Raw genomic sequence first — 14,716 nt, forward strand, 5'->3', positions numbered from 1 at the left:
AGGTGTTGGCAAGCTTGTTATTGGGTATGACCCGACTTGGATCAAAACATATTAGCCACATTAATTTAATATGTCTTTCGGGCATACGAAATACCTTCAATCTCCCACTTGCACGAGAGACATAAGAAATTAATGCAAGTGATGGATACCACCTAACGACCGTCCATCACCCCCAATATGTTATGACTTTGTGCCATTCAATAACATCATCCTTTTCGAGTTCCCATCTCGAATATGAATAGGTGAATCTTTTCATTATGTCCTTTCATCCTAGATGTCATGTTAAACCCAAGAGACACAGAATGATCACTCTCTTTTAGATTTAACTTTATCAGGCCTTAGACATCTGACTCTCAACGAATAAGAGGGACAAATTCCATCTTGACCACATACGTCCTAAATATGTACCTTGCATTATGCCTGAGCTCTTCCTTGTGAACTACCATATTTCAGAATAGCGAAGGAAAGAATCAAGGCACGATACTTGGTAAATATCCGAACCCAATATGTATCTCAGGTTAGAGGATACAATGATATTCGCCTTTACTCAAGATTACATGTGATCAACCACAAAGGCTCCATTTTAGTAAATCTTGAGGGCGGGTCTTTCAATATTTGTATCCCACAAATATCTATGAACCTTGGTTGCAACCTTGCCCTACATTCATCATGTGAGTGTATACCAATCCAAGTTCATAATAGTCTAAACCTCACACTTGTTCCCACAAATGTGATCGACTACGAAATTTAGAATAATTACTTATTCATGGATAAAATATGCAAAATAGGAACTTGACTCAAAATAAATTAATACCATAATTATATTGATGAGTTTGAACAATTTCGTTCCGTTACAATACTTAAAATCAGATCATGACCAATCACTAGAATATCGAAGCCCTAAAGCACAAACATGTCCTGCATGTTTTGATCCATGTAAGAGCTTCGTGAGTGGATCCGCTATGTTAAGATCTGTGTGAACTTTGCGAATACATATCTTTCCCTTTTCAACTTCATCCCTTATGTAGTTGAATCTCCGCTCAATGTGACGGGTCTTTTGGTGAGCACGAGGTTCTTTGATTTGAGCAATCGCACCCTCGTTATCACAAAAGATCTCAAGAGGGTCCTGAATGGAAGGGACTACTCCTAAGTCGTCGATGAATTTCTTCATCCATGCAGCTTCCTGAGCTGCCAATGATGCGGCGATGTACTCCGACTCTGTAGTAGATAAAGCAACAACATCCTGTTTTGAACTCTTCCAAGAGACCGCACCTCCATTTAACGTGAAGACATAACCGGATTGTGATCGAGAATCATCTCGATCAGTTTGGAAACTTGCATCTACGTAACCTTTTACAGCGAGTTCCTCCTCACCAGACCCGTATATAAGAAACATATCCTTAGTCCTCCTAAGGTATTTCAATATACTTTTGACAGCAATCCAATGACTGTTTCCTGGGTTATTCTGGTATCTACTTGTCAGGCTAAGAGCACATGACACATCCGGTCTAGTGCATATCATTGCATACATGATTGACCCAATAGCAGACGCATATGGGACTTTCTTCATTCTCTCCTGTTCATCTTTCGTGGTGGGGCATTGAGATGAACTGAGAAGTGTTCCCTTTTGAATAGGTACCAAACCTTTCTTAGAGTTCTCCATCTTGAACCTTTTCAAGATCTTTTCAATGTATGCACTTTGATTCAAACCTATCAGCTTCTTGGATCTATCCCTGTAGATCCCAATCCCCAAAACGTATTGTGCTTCTCCAAGATCCTTAATGGAGAAGCATTTACTTAACCAAGTTTTAACTCCTTGCATTGCCGGAACATCATTTTCAAATAGTAATATATCATCCACATATAATACAAGGAACATGATAGTGCTCCCACTAGCTTTCTTGTATACACAAGCTTCATCACCATTTTTAATGAAGCCAAATTTCTTGGCCTCCTCATTAAAACGATGATTCCACATTCTAGATGCTTGTTTCAATCCGTAGATTGACTTCTTTAACTTGCATACCTTCTTAGGATATTTCGGATCAACAAAACCTTCAGGCTGAACCATGTAGACATCTTCCTCAAGATGTTCGTTTAGGAGAGCGGTCTTGACATCCATTTGCCATATTTCATAATCATAATGAGCAGCAATGGCAAGTAATATCCTAATAGACTTTAGCATTGCCACAGGCGAAAAAGTTTCATCATAGTCAACCCCTTGAGTTTGAGTGAAACCTTTTGCTACAAGTCTAGCTTTATATGTATCCAAGTTTCCATGTATGTCGGTTTTCATCTTGAAAAGCCATTTACAATCAACTAGCCTTGAGCCAGTAGGTTGTTCAACAAGTTCCCAAACTTGGTTGTCATACATGGATTGCATCTCAGCGTTCATGGCTTCCTGCCATTTATCCTTATCAATCCTTGATAAAGCATCTTGGTATTTTATTGGTTCATCCAAATCAACCACATAGCAACCATCCATGAGAAACCCATATCTCTCAGGAGGATTACTAATCCTACCAGATCTGCGAACGTCTTGTGTATTTTGATCATCCATTTGATCACTCTCAACATTTTCATGTTGAGTGCTAGTGTCAACCAATTGTGTATCATCTACTTGATCTTGAACCTCTTCAAGATCTATCTTCCTTTCACTATTTCCTTCCATTAGGAACTTAGTTTCAAGGAATTCAGCCTTTCGAGCAACAAATACATTTTGCTCGGATGGATCATAGAAATAATATCCCATATCATCCTTGGGATATCCTATGAAGATACACTTCGTGGATCGAGCATTCAACTTATTAGGGACGTAACGCTTAGGATAAGCTTCACATCCCCATACCTTTAAGTATGATAGAGATGGAGGTTTTCCAAACCACATCTCATGAGGAGTTCGTTCCACTTTCTTGGTTGGGGCCATATTTAAAATACGAGCCGAGGAGCATAGACAATAACCCCAAAATGATAGAGGTAACGTGCTTCTAGCCATCATAGATCGAACCATATCCATTAGGGTTCGGTTCCTCCTTTCGGAAACTCCATTAAGTTGGGGTGTTCCAGGTGGAGTAAGTTGTGAGATAATCCCACAACTCCTAAGATGATCTTGGAAAGCATCGCTTAGGTATTCACCTCCTCTATCGGTACGAAGTACCTTGATTGTCTTATTGAGTTGATTTTGTACTTCGCTTTGATATTCTTTGAATGCTTCAAAAGTTTCGTCCTTATGTCTTAACAAGTAGACATATCCAAAACGACTGAAGTCATCAATGAAAGTAACGAAGTATCTTTCACCATTCCTAGCTATGGGCTTAAAGGGTCCACATACATCCGAATGTATTAATCCCAATAAGTCCTTAGCCCTTTCATAGGTCCCTTTGAAAGGTGCTTTAGTCATTTTGCCTTGTAAACAAGATTCACACACATCAAACGAGTCCATCTCATTTGATTTCAAGAGTCCATTCTTTTGAAGTGTATGCATTCGGTTCTTGTTTATGTGACCAAGGCGACAATGCCATAAGTAGGAATCACTCAAATCCCTTTTGAGTTTCTTAGTGCTAGTATGGTATATAGAGCTCGATGATGTGTCATCATGAACCAATTCATAAATTCCATTTGAAGGCGAAGCCTTGAAATAGAATACATTATCTTTAGAAACATGAATATCATCATCAATAAAATTAACAACGTAACCACATTGTTTTAAGCGAGAAATAGAAATAATGTTTCTGCACAAATCCAGAGCATACAAAACATTTTCTAAAATAAGTTCCAATCCGCTTGGAAGCTTCAAAATAAAATCTCCTTGAGCTTTAACATGCACCTTTGCACCATTGCCCATATAGAGACTTGATGTTCCCGCCTTATGATCACTTCTTTTGAACCCCTGCAAAGAATTGCAAATATGAGTTCCACATCCCGTGTCTAATACCCATGTATTAGAAGAAGTAATACTAAGCTCTATATATACCATATACATATTACCTGAGGTTTGCCCTGCATCCCTCTTGTCCTTCAACTCCTTAAGATAGACCGGACAGTTTCGTTTCCAATGACCCATCTCACCGCAACCGAAACATGGGTCTTCTTTGGGGTTTGCCTTCTCGGCTACCTTTTGCTTCTTAGCCTTGTTGATGGTCGGGGTAACCATCTTCCCTTTCCCTTTGCCTTGATGGGCGGGTCCTTTTCTCTTGGCCACCTTTGGCTTAGAGGTGTTACCTTTTGACCCACCTTGATCGATTGCTAACACGGGTAAAGCCCTTTTACCCATGCTAGTTTCCGCCGTTCTAAGCATACCGTGAAGCTCACCTATGCTCTTATCCATCCCATTCATATTGTAATTAATTACAAATTGATCAAACCTTTTTGATAGGGAGTTAAGGATAAGATCGGTGGCTAACTCATTTGATATGTTTAGGTTAAGACGGTTAGCACGATCGATAAGGCTTTTCATCTTAAGTACATAAGATGAAACCGATTGGGTATCGTCCATACGACAAGCATGTAGCGCCCGAACCGTTTCGAAACGCTCGACACGCGCTTGTTGGAGGAACATCTCCTTCAATTGCGTTATCATGTCGTATGCACTATGATGCTCAAAATCCTTTTGGAGTTCGGGTATCATAGTCCCAAGCATTAAGCATGAGACTTGAAGGGAGTCGTGGCAATACTTATCATAAGAGGCCATTGCTTCCACATCATTCTCATCCGGTTGATCGGGAATGGGGTCCTCAAGTACATACGCTTTATCCTCTTGTTTGAGGACAATCCGAAGATTGCGGAACCAATCCATAAAGTTGGTATGGTTAAGTTTGTCTTTCTCGAGGAGAGACCGTAACGATAGGTTGTTCATGTTAAGTGGTGCGTTTTGCATGTTGTTGTTGTTATTAGCGGCCATCTACAAAATTCAACAAAGTTCATTTTAAGTATCGATTTTAGATTTAATAAACAATACCCTTTTAATTTGTTTTATTAAATATTAGAATCCATCGGTAAATCAAATTTCGGTTAGGTGACCTTTATCCCGTCATTTGATTTAGCTAGGTAGTCATAATGACAATTGCAATCCTTTTGCAACTTCTAATTTTATGGGATCATGCAATCCTTTTGTATGGCATATTAATCCCATCAACGTCTATTTGTTCCTCATGCTTCGGTGACCCTAAGTTCATGATTCCCAAATCAAGTCGTCCTACTTGTGTAAACATGTAGACTTAACATACAAGTGGTTAGGTGACCTTTATCCCACATGTATGCGAAGTGTACCTTATTCATATTAGTTCACTCATGACGGTTAGGTGACCTTTATCCCATCAAGAGATTCCTAATATGTCTAAGTGTTTCCACAAAAGGATGGCGTTTAACTTGTTTACCTTGTATTAGTTAAAGGGATTTTATGTTTTCTACATTCTAGTTTTAGAAAACAAAATGCTATACACCAACATGCATTTGGTGTGTAGTGTTTTATGAAAAACCTATTTCATATCCTTTTAGTAAACCAATTACCAATTCATTACCATTTTATTTACATTTTCATCTAGTACCTAATAACCATTTATTAGTGTCATGTTGTTATAATTATAACCAATTATAATGTCATTTTTGCAAGTTGTTTCAAGAGATTTTGTATCAACCAAACACATACAAAAAAACATACAAGCATGCAAAATAAAAGTCCACAATCATGCCAAAGTGGTAAGCACTTGTTTAGCCAAAACAAGTGTTACCTAAAGGGTTAAACAAGTAAGAGATTTTAAACAAAATCTCCCACTAAATCTTGTAATCTTCAAAGTTCCATCTTGTAATCTTCTTCATGAATCTTCACTTTTCTTTTACAAAAAATATATAACCTAATACATTTTCTCTAAGAAAAGGAAATAACAACCTATTCTATTTTACAAACCAAATAGAATAAATTACATCAAGAAATTACAAAATTAATTACAACTTATTACAAACCAAAATGAATGAATAATTATTACAAACCATAAGAATGAATAATCAACCAAATCACACACAAATCCAACCACAAGGTCAAGGCATGATTGTGAACCAAAACAACAACAAATCTTGGCCAAACTTGAAGCTCCAAACCCATTTTGGAAGCCCTTTAATTCGGCCAAAATAATACCCCCATCCAAAACATATAATTTTTGCATTTTACAATCATGCATGTACATAAAATGCAAAATATATAGTGAGTTTAATAACCATCTCGAAGCATATTTCAACAACCTCGGCTCTGATACCATTGTTGGGATTTAACAAGTTTCATGTTACTTAAAATCCTTTTGAATCAAATTAAAGCTGAAGCATGTATGAATTACCATTTAGAACTTGTTAATCTTTAACCAATTAAAGTTAAATCCCAATTAGGATCAAGTTGTGATATATACTTACAAACTACAAGCAAGTAAAGAGATTATACCTACTCCAAGCTTGCTAGTAAATGAAGAAGATGATGATGATGAATGGAGCTCCAAAACAATGAAACCTCAAGTTGTTATACCCCAAGCTTGTGCACCAACACCCTAGCTTTTGGTTAGGATTTACTTTACACTTGAAATGAGCTTGCAAAATTAAATTATGAACTCCTTTGGCACCCTCAAAGGCCACGGCCAAACAGCTCAATTTGAGCAGAATTTTACAAGTTATTTTTGATGTGTGATGTTATGTGTGTGTTGCTTTGGTCAAGGAACATGCATGTATATGGAATGGGGTTTGTAGTTGACCAAGGAGGAATCTAAGAGCATGTGTGTCTCATTCCCCATGCCACTTCCCATTTGATTTATAAAATAAGTTTTATAAAAGAATTAAATTTTATAAAACTCTTTTATAAACTTCCATTCCATTTTATATATATACATTTTATTATATAAAACTAATTTATATAAAATGTAATATAAATTAATTAATTATTTAACCTATAAATAATTAAATCCATATTATATAAATTATTCCATAATTTATATATGTACACATCAAGTAATATTTCAGAAAACCATTTTTCTTAAAGTTCAAGTGTCGCGTATTTAATCAATGATCCAATCGTTAAGATTAAATACGTATAAGGTGTTGGCAAGCTTGTTATTGGGTATGACCCGACTTGGATCAAAACATATTAGCCACATTAATTTAATATGTCTTTCGGGCATACGAAATACCTTCAGATTTTAGTGGACATAATATTCAATATGTCATGGTGCATATTATTATTCTATAAGACACTGTACTTGATTGATTGAATGTTACTGTTTTCATTTTAATTTTTTTTATATCCACTAACACTTGTATGTATGTATATATTTATATATAGTTAGTTTAATGCACACATGAATCAATAACTCCCTGCTTCTTTCATTTCTGTCGAACCCACTTCAAGATTTATAAATATTACTTTAAAAAAGTAGAATGAAAGTTAGTGTTTATTTTTGTTCTCTTCTAATCATATACATCGACTATACCTATATAATCTAAATCTATGGCTCCTTTACTATTGCTAATTGACATTCAATAATTCTGTGTTTCTAAATTATGAGTGCAAATATTATTATATATATACATATGCATATAACAAACATACATACACAAACACATAATTGAATAAAACCCACATCACTTGTACCATCTTCAAACATCCCCTCTCTTTGACAAGCATCATCACCGGCCATCTACCATCACCGAATACACCACCTTTCAACCTACCACTTTCATCTCACCATCACTACCACAAACCCATGAAGAACCACCACCTTTGGTTTCTTCCTGTTTGTTCGAAAACCACCCCAACTCATTGTATATTGCTACTATTTCATTTCAGTTATGTACGAGAACCATTATCGAGATGCTACAGCCACTATTTAACTTGTAAGTGCAACCATTTTTCATCTCTTGTTCAACCCATTAAACCACCATCGAGCCACCTTTGCTACTGTTTGTTTAGTCGAGGACAATCACCATCGAACCATAACAAACCCAATAAACTAGCTAGTGTTTGTATCCTTCGACCACCAAAGAAAAATCACCAACAAACTCACGCACACCCCATTTCGATCACTAATTTTACAACTGCTAATCTTGCTACTGTTGCAGCTAACCAAAGCCAAACACCCTATATGATACTCGCTAGTTTTCTGTTTCAATTTCTGTTCCAAACAAAGATGATGATACTGTTTTGTTTTGTTGCTGTTACTACGTTCTTTTCTATTGCAGCTAATTCCTGCTTCGATTAACCACGCAAACTCAAAACTCATTTATTATTTTTCTTTCTGGCTAAAGCCTTCGATCAAGACCCAAACACAACCCATATTGATAACTGCAACTGCGTTTACTGTTTCATCTTCATTGAACTCGATACCCAAAACAGTCACTAAAACCTTATTTTTCTTTTTACAACCGGAACCTCTATTGCCACCCCCCGTTAATTTCCTTTTCCTCTTTATCTTATGTAACTGTCACTGCTACTTTAACTCTTTAGTAATAATGACGAAGCAGGATAATTAATAAACAATGATAATGGCAATGAGGTGTGACTTCAATAATTTATATGAATGTTTATGCAATTGAGAAAAGGTGATGAGATGTAAAGGAGGACAGCCACTTGCGTCCCTTTTTTTTTTCTTTTATTTGAGTCTGCTGCAATCGACAAAAAACCAGATAGATACCTAGATTAAAACATGTAATGGGCTCAAATACTTACAAGATAATGGACATGTAGAATTAGGCTATACATATGGGTTTTTGTGTTACTAGTTGGGCCATTCACGTTTTAAACAAAATTACTATATGGACTAGACATTGTTAGACTGCTATGTTATCTGTTGGACCGAAATAATGAAAGATGATTATGTATAGGTTGTTGATGATGGTAATAAAATGCAAACATAGATGATGATAATTCGGGAAGTTGATAAGGATACATGGAATAATAGTAATGATAACAAGTATGATATTATATGATGATGAGAGAAGTCGATTATGATTATGATCATAATGATGTTACATATAGATGATAGGAATGATGATATGGGCCATTATGATAGTGAAGAAACACGAAATGGAATGATGATAATGGTTAAGATAGATAACGAAAATGTTGTTGATGATTTGGAAGAAAAACAAACGGAAATGATACGGGTTATAAGAATATAGTGTGAATTAAATCAGAAAAGTTGAGAAAAAGGAGTGGTTTGGATATGTTATCGGGTTAGCGGGATGTCGCGGGTTCAAACCCAGATTTAGGCATTTTCTTTAAGGGCTACTTCTTTGGGGTTCATGAATCCGAGGCCAACCTTGCATTGTTCAATACCATCATATGTATTTTTACTACAAAATACAATATTGTGAGTTTCATTTGCTCCATTTTACTCTTTACGTTTTTGGGCTGAGAATACATGCAAATGCTTTATTAACTGTTTTACAATATTTATATGCGTGAGTTTCATTACTCCCTTTTTAAATGCTTTTGAAATCTATATTTTTGGGACTGAGAATACATGCGCTGCTTTTATAAATGCTTTACGAGATAGACACAAGTGATCAAAACTACATTCTATGGTTGAATTATCGAAATCGAATATGCCCCTTTTTATTAAGTCTGGTAATCTAAGAATTAGGGAACAGACACCCTAATTGACGCGAACTCTAAAGATAGATCTATCGAGCCCAACAAGCCCCATCCCAAGTACCGGATGCTTTAGTACTTCGAAATTTATATCATGTCCGAAGGAGGATCCCGGAATGATGGGGATATTCTTATATGCATATTGTGAATGTCGGTTACCAGGTGTTCAATCCATATGAATGATATTTTTGTCTCTATGCATGGGACGTTTATTTATGAGAATTGGAAATATGAAATCTTGTGGTCTATTAAAGTTATTAAGTGATTGTTTATGATAAACTAATGAACTCACCAACCTTTTGGTTGACACTTGAAAGCATGTTTATTCTCAGGTACGAAAGAAATCTTCCGCTGTGCATTTGCTCATTTTAGAAACATTACTTGGAGTCATTCATGGCATATTTCAAAAGACGTTGCATTCGAGTCGTCGAGTTTATCAAGATTATTATTAAGTCAATTATAGTTGGATATATTCTGAAATGGTATGCATGCCGTCAATTTTTTTGTTGTAAAGAAAGATTGTCTTTTAAAATTGAATGCAATGTTTGTAAAACGTATCATATAGGGGTCAAATACCTCGCGATGTAATCAACTGTTGTGAATCGTTTATAATCGATATGGACTTCATCCGGATGGATTAGGACGGGTCTTTACATACATCTCCTCCTACGGCCTTCACATAGTTTTTCCACCACGTGAGTGCACTATCTTGTAAGGTGAACGATGCATACTTTGTCATGTCCTTCTCAATACAACCACTGATTTTAAACACAGACTCAATCTTTTCGATCCACCGGGTTAAACCGACCGGTCCTTCTGTTCCACTGAATGATGAGGGCTTGCAACCTTGAAAAGTTTTGTAAGTACATCCCGCACGAGGATTTGGGTTAACTGCAGCACCTCTCGCAGTATCGACCCATAACATTCTGTCGTTCACTCGCTGATTGATGAGTTCCTCGATTTCTTGTTCCGTCATTCGGTTCAATCGCGCCATAATCTTCAATAAGAATGAAAAAAAATAATTATTCACATGGAATATTATAGATGTAGTATGTATTTACAGTACATCATAGCTTATTAATAATATGAACCAGTTATTATTATAAAAGCCTTTTCTTCTTATTAGCGTTTTATAATTATATCTAGGGTATTACCTACTCATTAAAGTTCATACTTAATAGCTTAGTATGAAAATCAATTACTACCACCCAAATAATACTCAACCATGGAAAATTATTGCATTTCACACTTCACTATTTTACATATGCTTATCTTACATCAAAAATTAAACAAACCACACTAGTAATATTATACAAAATGTTATATGATCCCATGGTTTAAAACAACAACTCATCATTTAACCCAAAATGTTTATGTTCAAAGAAATCGCTTAAAGGTTATCCTGGCTGTCTCCCTGCGTTTTGGCTGAGGGGCTGAAGAGCTGGATGCCGGGATAGAACTAATAGGAATAGCGAGAATAGGGGTGGAAGTATCTGGTGGAGTTGGTGCCACAACATCCTCACTAAACTCGGGATTTGGATTTTCCAATTCAGTAGCCTTTCGTTTCTTTCCTCGTTCGAACTTGTCTTTCGTAATTTCCTGTATTTCTTCCTCCTCAGGATCACTTTCCAGTTCCTCTTCAATTGATTCATCTGGAAATTGTGAGTCTTCCCCAAAGGTGTCATTTTCATCATCGGATAGGTTAATGACTGGAACATTATCTGAGGATTCTGGTTTGGAGTCGCTGAATGTGATAATAAGTTCTAAGACAGACATCTATCACATAACAACTAGCACGTTAATACCACATAATATTTACATATTAATTTTTAACCAACAAGGATAAGCAATAGTTTTCGAAATCAAACACGGTCAAAGTCCAGACTCACTAATGCATCCTAACAAACTCGATAAGACACACTAATGCAAATTTTCTGGTTCTCTAAGACCAACGCTCTGATACCACATGTCAAAACCCGTCCTAAACCATAAGGACAAATATAATAACATATGATTTCATCGCGAGGTATTGACCTCTATATGCGACATTTTTCAAAGAAAATTGCATTCGTTTTTACAATACAAACCATAACTTTTATTAAAATACAAGGTTTAAACAACATAATAATGATTATCGTTTAGCGATAATCTTAGCCTTACAAACATTACATGTGATGATAACAATACGATTTCCAACATATTTTACATTACAAATCCTCCGATATGCAGTTTTATTTTTGACACAAATATGCATACTCCAGATCTTGCTTAATTCAACATGATGCAGCGGAAGCTTTTAGTTATCACCTGAGAATAAACATGCTTAAAACGTCAACATAAAGTTGGTGAGATATAGGTTTAATGCCGACAGCGTTATATATATAGACCACAAGATTTCATATATAAACGTTTTAATAAAAATATTCTAAGTTGTTGAGCACTTGATAACCATACTTAACATTTAATCAATGTCGCATATTCCATTTATTATGAAATCTTACTACACCGTACCAAGTGTAGTCACCGAAACGAAGTACTGTGCAACCGTTGAATACTGGTCGTCCAGTCCGGTTGGGGTTGTCAGGCCCGATAGATCTATCAACAGGATTCGCGTTTACAATACCTCATGTAAATAGTAGTTACCAAGTTACAGGGAAGTATGCCAGTGGTACAACTCAACGTAGAATATATATTTTTAATCACTTGTGTCCATAACGTAAATCATAAAATGCATGTACTCTCATCCCGAAATATTTAGAGTTTAAAAGTGGGACTATATACTCACTTTTGCCTTGAAGGTATTTAACACGACTTGGTCTCCGATAGATATCACGAACCTAACCATATATATAATATATCAACATATTTTCTTTTCAAGTAATCGTTACATATATATATATACTTATAATACTTTTAATATTTTCTTAGTCCGTAGTTAGCAGTCCGATGTTAGTGGTCCACAATTAGTTGCTCAATAAAATAAATAAAGACCCATCATATTCATATTGATCAGAATTAATCTCAACCCATGGTACCATGTTGTCAAATGACGTGTTGCGTACATAAAGTACCGTGTTGTCAAATGACGTGTTGCGTACAATCATGAGGTCTTATGATTAATCTTCTCATGTTGTTTACGGGTGGTCCTAAAATATATAAAATCAAATCATGAGTAATTATATATAAAATATCATATTAATTAGAAAAGATATGATTAATTAAATTTTTCTACAAATATTTTCGTAGCTAAACTAGCTTCGGATACCCGATCTTGTTTTAGTCGTAGTTTCTTCATTACAACTCCGTTTTTGTTGGTTCAACTTGCCACTTCCTTGGATCGAGTCAAATTTTAAGAATATGAACTGTAAATACCTTGGTTTACATTCAGAATCACAGGTTATAGTTCAAACTTTAGGTGAATCTTATGAAAATGATCAAAACAACAACTAAATGTTTATTTTGTAAAAATAGTTACACTTTGAGTTAAACCATGAAATTTTTATGTGTTAACATATTCATAAGAAATATCATTCTTCCAAGATATGAACTTCCAATTCAAAATTTAAAATGGTTTTTAATTATCCAACCCAAAACAGCCCCCGGTTGCACTCCGACGACGTAGATTCAGTTTTAAGGTGTTCTTTGTAAAAACAAGTCGTATCTTGTTAAATTAGAATATCATTATGATATATTACGAGTCTTGAAGTATTTTAAAAGTTAATTTAGAAGGATCTATGTAGTTTGCGAACAAGTTTGAAATCATTCAAACTATGTTCTTGTTGTTAAAATTTTACAACACAAAATAAGATAGCTATATAAATATGAATCGAATAAGATTATGAACAAGGTTACTACCTCAAGTTACTTGGACAAAGTTATTGCAAAAGATAAGAAATAATCTTGGAATCAAAGAGTGGTGGAGTTAGATCAAAAGGTTGGAAGTAAACTTGTATACTTGAAAGGATTATTGAAGTGTTCTTGAAAGGAATTTCTTATGATGATTAAGGCTTGTTTTTGAAGCTAGATCTTCATGGTTACTTACTGAATGGATATGGGTTTCTTATGGCTTGTAAGTAGGTGAGTTAGAGAGTAATTGGAAGTGAGAATGGTGAACTAGAAATGAAATGGGGAAGGGTCCTTAAAAACGTGAATGGGGGGGGGGATATGGACAAGATTTTAGTTTGTTATTTTGTATAAAAATCTATGCTAGCTTCCAATTCTAATTACCTCTCCTTGAGGGCAGCAACAAGGGCTAATTAGGTGTTGATTAGGATGTTGATTTGATGTGTGTATACTAATAGTAAATACGTATAGAAGCTGGGTATGATACGGGTGCATATACCCTAGATATACGTATAAAAATCTTGAGAAAACAGAACGAAGATTCAAATATAGCTATCTTTTGTAAATATACTTATATTGTTTTATGTATAAAAACCCTTTAAAAGTGATTAAATACATATTTATACGATACTTGTATAAGTATTATAAGTTATGAGTATATATGTCAATGAACGTTACATATAGTTATCGTTTTGAAAATTTAAATTAGTAGTTTCAAAGTATACTTATAACTCATTGTTATTAACTCATTGTTATTAGTACACAATGAGATGTTAAACCATCCTTAGATCATGTTAAATATATATAAATATATATATATATATATATATATATATATACACAAACGTATAATTTATCGTATGTTATATAGTTCGTGATATCATCGGTCAAACTGGACGGTCAAATGTTGTGTAAAACTCTTTTCAAAAACATAAGTCTCAACAATTTAGATTGCATATCATGTTGGTAAGGTTTAATTTATGTAAATATTAATCGTATAAGTATAGAACGATCGAAAAAATCCGGGTCATTACAGTAGTAATAATAATAATACTACTAATAATAATAACTATGAATATACAATTTTTCTACTAATGATATTAATGATAATAAGTTTAATAATAATAATACTAAATATCATATTGATAATATTAATAATTATAATAATAATACTTGTTTTATTAATAATAATAATAATAATATTAATAATACTTAGTGATATTAATTAGTAATAACAAAAATGATATT

Source organism: Rutidosis leptorrhynchoides, chromosome 2, assembly GCF_046630445.1.
Source record: "Rutidosis leptorrhynchoides isolate AG116_Rl617_1_P2 chromosome 2, CSIRO_AGI_Rlap_v1, whole genome shotgun sequence".
NCBI classification, from domain to species: domain Eukaryota; kingdom Viridiplantae; phylum Streptophyta; class Magnoliopsida; order Asterales; family Asteraceae; genus Rutidosis; species Rutidosis leptorrhynchoides.